The sequence below is a fragment of the Tetrao urogallus genome (genome assembly GCF_951394365.1).
Source record: "Tetrao urogallus genome assembly, chromosome: 1".
Lineage (NCBI taxonomy): Eukaryota > Metazoa > Chordata > Aves > Galliformes > Phasianidae > Tetrao > Tetrao urogallus.
The window spans coordinates 2,139,273-2,147,249 of record NC_136813.1 but is presented as its reverse complement, the minus strand read 5'-3'; positions in this window follow the sequence as shown (position 1 = coordinate 2,147,249).

Below are 7,977 nucleotides of genomic sequence, written 5' to 3'. Positions count from 1 at the left end.
CCCACTGGGATCCCTGTGGCCCTATTAGGCGTTCCTGTGGCCCTGTTTGGGGTCCCTGTGCTCCTTATGGGGTCTCTGTGTTCCTATTGGGGGCTGCTATGTCTCTGTATGGGTCCCCGTGTCCCTATGAGGTGTTGCCATGTCCCTGTGTGGGTCCCTGTGTTCCTATAGGGGTTTCCATGTCCCTATGAGGGGCTGCTGTGTCCCTACTGGGATCCCTGTGGCCCTACTGGGGGGTCCCCATGTCTTTATGGAGGGTCCCTGTGCCTCTGTAGGGGTTTCTGTGTTCCTATGTGGGTCCCTGTGTCCCTATGGGGCTCCCCATGTCCCTGTGTGGGTCCCTATGCCCCTACTGGGGGCTGCCATGTCCCCTCTGGGGTCCCTGTGCTCCTATTGGGGTCCCTGTGTCCTTATGGGGGGTCCCTTTGTTCCTATTGGGGGTTGCCATGTCCCCTGTTGGGGTCCCTGTGCCCCCATTAGGGCTTCCTGTGATCCTATATGGGTCCCCGTGTCCGTATTAGGGGTTGCCATGTCCCTGTGTGGGTCCCTGTGTTCCTGTTGGGGTCTCCATGTCATTATGTGGGGCTGCCGTGTCCCCACTGGGATCCCTGTGGCCCTGTTAGGCGTTTCTGTGGCCCTATTTGGGGTCCCTGTGCTCCTTATGGGGTCCCTGTGTTCCTACTGGGGGGCTGCCATGTCCCTATGTGGGTCCCAGTGTCCCTATGGGGGCTCCCTGTTCCCCTATGTGGGTCCCTGTGTGGGTCCCTATGTCCGTACTGGGGGCTGCCATGTCCCCTCTGGTGTCCCCCTGCTCCTACTGGGGTCCCCGTGTCCTTATGGGGGGTCTCCGTGTTCCTATTAGGGGTTGCCATGTCCCCCATTGGGGTCCCTGTGCCCCTATGTTGGTCCCTGTGTCCCTATGGAGGGTCCCAGTGCCCCTATTAGGTGTTCCTGTGACCCTATATGGGTCCCCATGTCCCTGTGAGGAGTTGCTATGTCCCTATGTGGGTCCCTGTGTTCCTATTGGGGTCATCATGTCCCTCTGAGGGGCTGCCATGTCCCCTCTGGTGTCCCTGTGCCCCTATTGAGGGTCCCTGTGTCCTTACAGGGTTCCCCGTGGCCCTATTAGGGGTTCCTGTGTCCCTGTGGGGTCCCTATGCCCCTATTAGGGGTCCCCGTGTCCCTGTGAGGGGTTGCCATGTCCCCACTGGGGTCCTTGTGCCCCTATAAGAGGTGTCCATGGCCCTATATGGGTCCCCACGGCCCTACTGGGGGTCCCTGTGTCTTTATGGGGGTCCCTGTGTCCCTATTAGGGGTCCCCATGTCCTATGGGGGGGTCTCTGTGGCCCTGTTGGGGTCCCTGTGTCCTGATGGGGGTCCCTGTGTCCCTATGTGGGTCCCTGTGAGGGGCTACCATGTCCCTGTGTGGGTCCCTTTGCCCCTATTGGGGTTGCCATGACACTTTTGGGGTCTTCACGTCCCTGTTAGGGTCCCCATGTGCCTATGTGGCTGCCTGTACCACTCTTAGGGGTCCCCGTGTCCCTATGAGGAGTTGCCGTGTCCCTATGTGGGTCCCTGTGTTCCTATTGGGGGTCACCATGACCCTTTTGGGGTTCTCATGTCCCTACTGGGGGGCAGTATGCCCCTACTGAGGGTCCCTGTGTCCTTATGGGGGGTCCCTGTGTCCCTACTTGGGATTCCTGTGTCCCTATGTTGGTCCCCATTTCTCTATGAGGGGCTGCTGTGTCCCCACTTGATTCCTGTCCCTCTGTCCCTATTTGGGGTTGCCATGGCCATTTTGGGATCCCCATGTCCCTATTGGGTGTCAGTGTGCCCCTATTGGAGCTCCCTGTGTCCCTATGAGGGGTTGCTGTGTCCCCACTGGGGTCCCTGCATTCCTATTGGGGGTTGCCATGGCCATTTTGGGGTCCCTGCGCCCCTATTGGAGCTCCCTGTGTCCCTATTTGGGGTTGCCATGGCCCTTTTGGGATCCCCGTGTCCCTATTGGGTGTCAGTGTGCCCCTATTGGAGCTCCCTGTGTCCCTATGAGGGGCTGCTGTGTCCCCACTGGGGTCCCTGCATTCCTACTGGGGGTTGCCATGGCCATTTTGGGGTCCCTGTGCCCCTGTTGGAGGTCCCTGTGTCCCTATTAGTCGTCCCCATGTCCCTGTGAGGGGTTGCCATGTCCCTATGTGGGTCCCTGTGTTCCTGTTTGGGGTTGCCATGGCCCTTTTGGGATCCCCGTGTCCCTATTGGGTGTCAGTGTGCCCCTATTGGAGCTCCCTGTGTCCCTATGAGGGGCTGCCATGACCCCAATAGGGGCAAAGGGACCCACACAGGGACATGGTAGCCCCTCACAGGGACCCACATAGGGACACAGGGACCCCCATCAGGACACAGGGACCCCAACAGGGCCACAGAGACCCCCCCATAGGACATGGGGACCCCTAATAGGGACACAGGGATCCCAGTGGGGACACGGCAACCCCTCATAGGGACATGGAGACCCCTATAGGAACACAGGGACCCACACAGGGACATGGCAACCCCTCATAGGGACACTGGGACCCATATAGGGACACAGGAACCCCTAATAGGGGCACAGGGACCATTCATAGGGACACAGGGACCCCAACAGGGGCACAGGGACCCCAATGGGGGACGTGGCAACCCCTAATAGGAACACGGGGACCCACATAAGGACATGGGGACCCCAATGGGGACACGGCCCATTGGAACCCTGTGGCCCTCTTGTGGGTCTCTATGCTCTTATTGGGGGTTCTCATGTCCCTCTATGGCGTTGCTGTGTCCCCATTGGGGTCCCTGTGTATCTATTGGGGTCCTCACGTCCCCATTATGGGTTCCGTGTCCCTATGGGTTCCCCATGTCCCTGTGAGGGGCTGCTGTGTTGCCACTGGGGTCCCCCATGTCTCTATAGGGGGTTGCCATGGCCCTTTTTGGGTCCTCACATCCCTATCTGGGTCTTGGGAGGTCTCAATGTCCATATAGGGGTCCCCGTGTCCCTATGGGGGATTGCCATGTCTCTATTAGGGTCCCTGTCTTCCTATTGGGGGTTGCCATGGCCCTTTTGGGGTCCTTATGTCCCTATGGGAGCCAGTATGCCCCTATTAGGGATCCCCATGTCCCTATTTTGGTCCCTATGCTCCTACGGGGGTCTCCGTGTCCCTATTTTGGTTCCTGTGCCCCTATGGGTTTCCTTGTGTCCCTGTTAGGGGTTGCCATGTGCCCACTGGGGTCCCTGTGTTCCTGCTGGGTGTCCTCCTCTCCCTTTGTGGGTCCTTGTTCTCCTGTTCAGGGTTCCTGCGTCCCTATGGGGTTCCCATGGCCCTATGAGGGGTTGCCATGTCCCTATTAGGGGTCCTTGTGGCCCATGTGTCCCTATGAGGGGTTGCCGTGGCCCTTTTGGGGTCCACATGTCCCTCCTGGGGTTCTTATGCCCTTATGAGGGGTCCCCTTGTTCCTATGGGGGTGCCTGCGTCCCTATGAGGGGTTGACATGTCCCTGTTGGGGCCCCTATGTCCCTGTTAGGGGTTGCCATGTTCCTTTTGGGGTCTCCATGTCCCTGTTGGGGTCCCCACGTCCCTGTTGCAATCCCCTATTAGGAATTCCTGGGTCCCTATGTGGGTGCCTGTGCCCCTATTAGGGGTTGTCATGTCCCCACTGGGGTCCTTGTTTTCCTCTTGGGGGTCTTCATGTCCCTTTTGGGGTTCCTTTGCTCCTTCTAGGGGTCCTCATGTTCCTGTTAGGAGTCCCATGTCCCTATAAGGGGTTGCCATGTGTTCCTATTGGGGCTTGCCATGGTCCTTTTGGGATCCTTGTCCCACTGGGACTCCCTGTGTCCCTATGAGGGGTTGCCATGTCCCCGTTGGGCTTCCTGTGTTCCTATTAGGGGCTGCATGTTCCCGTTGGGGTCCCTGTGTCCCTACTGCTGGCTGCCGTGTCCCTATAGGGAATTGCCATGGCCTTGGTGGGTGTCCCCGTGGCCTTATGGGGGTCGTTATGTCCCTATAGGGGGTCCCAATCTCCCTATTGGAGGTCATCATGTTCCTATTGGGGTCCCTGCATATGTATTGGGGTCTCCTGTGTCCCTATGGAGGGTTGTCATGACCCTGGTGGGCATCCCTGGGTCTTTATGGTGGACCCTATGCCCCTATTGGGGTCCCCTTGTCCCTGTTGAGGTCCCTGTATGCGTATTGGGGTCCCCATGTCCCTTTTGGAGGTCCCCACGTCCCTTTTGGGGGTTGCCATGTCCCTATTGGGGTCCCTGAGTCCCCACGTTGCTTTTAGGAGTCCCTGTGTCCCTTTTAGGGGTCCCCATGTCCCTGTTGGAGTCCCTGTTTAAGTCCTGGGGTCTCCTGCGTCCTTATTGAGATCTGTGTCCCTCCTGGGCCCTGTTCAAGTTCCTGTGTCCCCACTAGGATCCCTGTGACCCTATTAGGGGTTGCCATATCCCCGTTGGGGTCCCTGTATGCAGACTGGGGTCCCCATATCCCTGTTGGGATCCCTGTGCCCCTATTAAGGATCACCATGTCCTTACTGGGATCTCTGTATGCTTATCGGGACCTCCTACGGCCCTTCTGGGGGTCCCCATATCCCCATTGGGGTCTCTGTGTCCCCGTTCAAGTTCCCGTGTCCCTATTGGGGTCCCTGTGTCCTTACTGGGGTTTGCACTGTCCCTCTTGGGGTCTTTGTGTCCCTCTTGGAGCTTGCCATGTCCCTGTTCAGGTTCCCATGTCTTGGGGTCTCCTGTGTCCCTATTGGGGTCTCCTGTGTCCCTATTGGGGCTTGCCGTGTCCCTGGTGGGCATCCCCTATGTCTGTTGAGTGTTCCTATGTCCCTATTGGGGTCTTCGTGTCCTTATTGGGGTTTCCTACATCTCTGTTGGGGTCCCCATGTCCCTGTTGGGGTCTTCGTGTCCCCATTCAAGTTCCCGTGTCCCTATTGGGGTCCCTGTGTCCTTACTGGGGTTTGCAATGTCCCTCTTGGGGTCTTCGTGTCCCTCTTGGGGCTTGCCATGTCCCTGTTCAGGTTCCCATGTCTTGGGGTCCCCTATGTCCCTATTGGGATCCCCTATGTCCCCATTGGGGTTTCCAGTGTCCCTATTGGGGCTTGCCATGTCTGTTGAGTGTCCCTATGTCCCTGTTGGGGTCTTCGTGTCCTTATTGGGGTTTCCTACATCTCTGTTGGGGTCCCCATGTCCCTGTTGGGGTCTTCGTGTCCCTACTGGGATCTCCTATGTCTCTGTCGGGGTCCCTGTGTCTCTATTGGGGTCTTCGTGTCCCTGTTGGAGGTCCCCCGTGTCCCCCTTGGGGTCTCCCATGGCCCCATTGAGGGTCCTCATGTCCCCATTGGGGTCCCTGTGTCCCAATTCATTTTCCCCACGGGGGTCTTCTCGTCCCTATTGGGGGCTCCCATGGCCCTATTGGGATTCTCACATCCCCAGTGGGTCCCTATTGGGGTCTTTGTCCTTATGGAAGGTCCCCCGTGTCCCCATTGGGGTCTCCTGTGTCCCAATTAGGGTCCCCATGTCCCTTCCCTGGGACAATGAGGGCAGGATTCTTGGGGGGGGGAAGGGGGAGGATTGGGATGGAGGTGTGGGGATGGGATGGGGTTGGGGTGGGGTGCTGTGGGGTGGGGTGCTGTAGGATGGACTGCAGTGGGATGCAATGGGGTGGGATTGCAGTAGGGAGGGATGCTGTGGGGTGGGATGCAGTGGGGTGGGATTTGTTGGGGTGGAATGCAGTGGAGTGGGATTGCAATGGGATGGATTGCAATGGGGCGGGATGCAGTGGGGTGGGATTGCAGTGGGGTGGGATGCAATGGGATGGATTGCAGGGGGATGGAATTGCTGGGGTGGGATTTGCTGGGGTGGGATGCAATGGGGTGGGATGCAGTGGGGTGGGATTTGTTGGGATGAGATGCTGTGGGATGGGATGCGATGGGTGGGATTTGTTGGGATGGGATGCAGTGGGGTGGATTGCAGTGAGGTGGGATTGCAATGGGATGGATTGCAGTGGGGTGGGATTGCAGTGGGGTGGGATTGCAGTGGGGTGGGGTGCTGTGGGGTGGAATGCAGTGGGGTGGATTGCAGTGGGATGGGATTGCAGTGGGGTGGATTGCAGTGGGATGGGATTGCAGTGGGATGGGATGCTGCGGGGTGGATTGCAATGGGATGGGGTGCAGTGGGGTGGAATTGCGGCGGGGTGGATTGCAATGGGGTGGGATTGCAGTGGGGTGACATTACAGTGGGATGGGATGCAGAGGGGTGGATTGCAGGGGGATGGAATTTCTGGGGTGGGATTTGCTAGGGTGGGATTGCAATGGGATGGATTGCAATGGGGTGGGATGCAGTGGGGTGGGATTTGTTGGGATGGGATGCTGTGGGGTGGGATTTGTTGGGGTGAGATGCTGTGGGATGGGATGCGATGGGTGGGATTTGTTGGGATGGGATGCAGTGGGGTGGGATGCAGTGGGGTGGATTGCAATGGGATGGGATTTGTTGGGGTGGGATTGCAGTGGGGTGGAATTTGTTGGGGTGGGATGCAATGGGATGGATTGCAATGGGGCGGGATGCAGTGGGGTGGGTTTACAATGGGATGGGATGCAGTGGGGTGAATTGCAATGGGATGGAATTTCTGGGGTGGGATTTGCTGGGGTGGGATTGCAATGGGGTGGGATGCAGTGGGGTGGGATTTGTTGGGGTGAGATGCTGTGGGGTGGGATGCGATGGGTGGGATTTGTTGTGGGATCCAATGGGATGGATTGTAGTGCATTTGGATGCAGTCGGGTGGGATGCAATAGGGTGGATTGCAGTGGGATGGGATTGCAGTGAGGTGGGATTTGTTGGGATGGGATGCAATGGGGTGGGATTGCAGTGGGGTGGATTGCAGTGTTGTGGGATGCAATGGGATGGATTGCAATGGGGCAGGATGCAGTGGGGTGGGATTGCAGTGAGGTGGGATTTGTTGGGATGGGATGCAATGGGGTGGATTGCAGTGGGGTGGGATGCAGTGGGGTGGGATTGCAGTGGGGTGGATTGCAGAGGGGTGAGATTACAATGGGGTGGGATGCAGTGGGGTGGATTGCATTGGGGTGAGATTACAATGGGATGGGATGCAGTGGGGTTGGATTGCAATGGGTTTGGATGCAGTGGAATGGGATTTGTTGGGGTGGGGTGCAGTGGGGTGGATTGCAATGGGGTGGGATTTGTTGTGGGATCCAGCGGGATGGATTGTAGTGCGTTTGGATGCAGTGGGGTGGATTGCAATGAGGTGGAATTTGTTGGGATGGGATTGCAATGCGATGGATTGCAATGGGGTGGGATGCAGTGGGATGGGATGCAGTGGGATGGATTGCAATGGGATGGGATGCAGTGGGGTGGATTGCAGTGGGATGGAATTTGTTGGGATAGGATGCAATGGGATGGATTGCAATGGGGTGGGATGCAGTGGGGCGGATTGCAGAGGGGTGGACTGCAGAGGGGTGAGATTACAATGGGATGGGATGCAGGGGGGTGGGGTGTTGTGGGGTGGGATGCAGTGGGATGGGATGCAGTGGGGTGGGATTGCGATGGGGTGGGACGTGTTGTGGGGTGAGATTGCAATGGGTTTGGACGCAGTGGGATGGGAAGCAGTAGGGTGGGATGCAATGGGATGGGATGCAGTGGGGTGGGATCCAGCCTGTGGGTTGGGGGCAATGGGGTGAGCCCCCAGCCTGCTGAGGTCTTCCAAAATGCATTGTGTGGTCCCCAAAACCACGGCAGGGAGGTGGGTTATAGGGGGGAGGTGGGTTATAGGGGGGAGGTGGGTTATAGGGGGGGAGGTGGGTTTTTTATAGGGGGGAGTTGGGCTATAGGGCAGGGAGGTGGGTTATAGGGAGAGATGGGTTATAGGGGGGAGGTGGGTTATAGGGGGAGAGGTGGGTTATAGGGGGAGAGGTGGGTTATAGGGGGAGGTG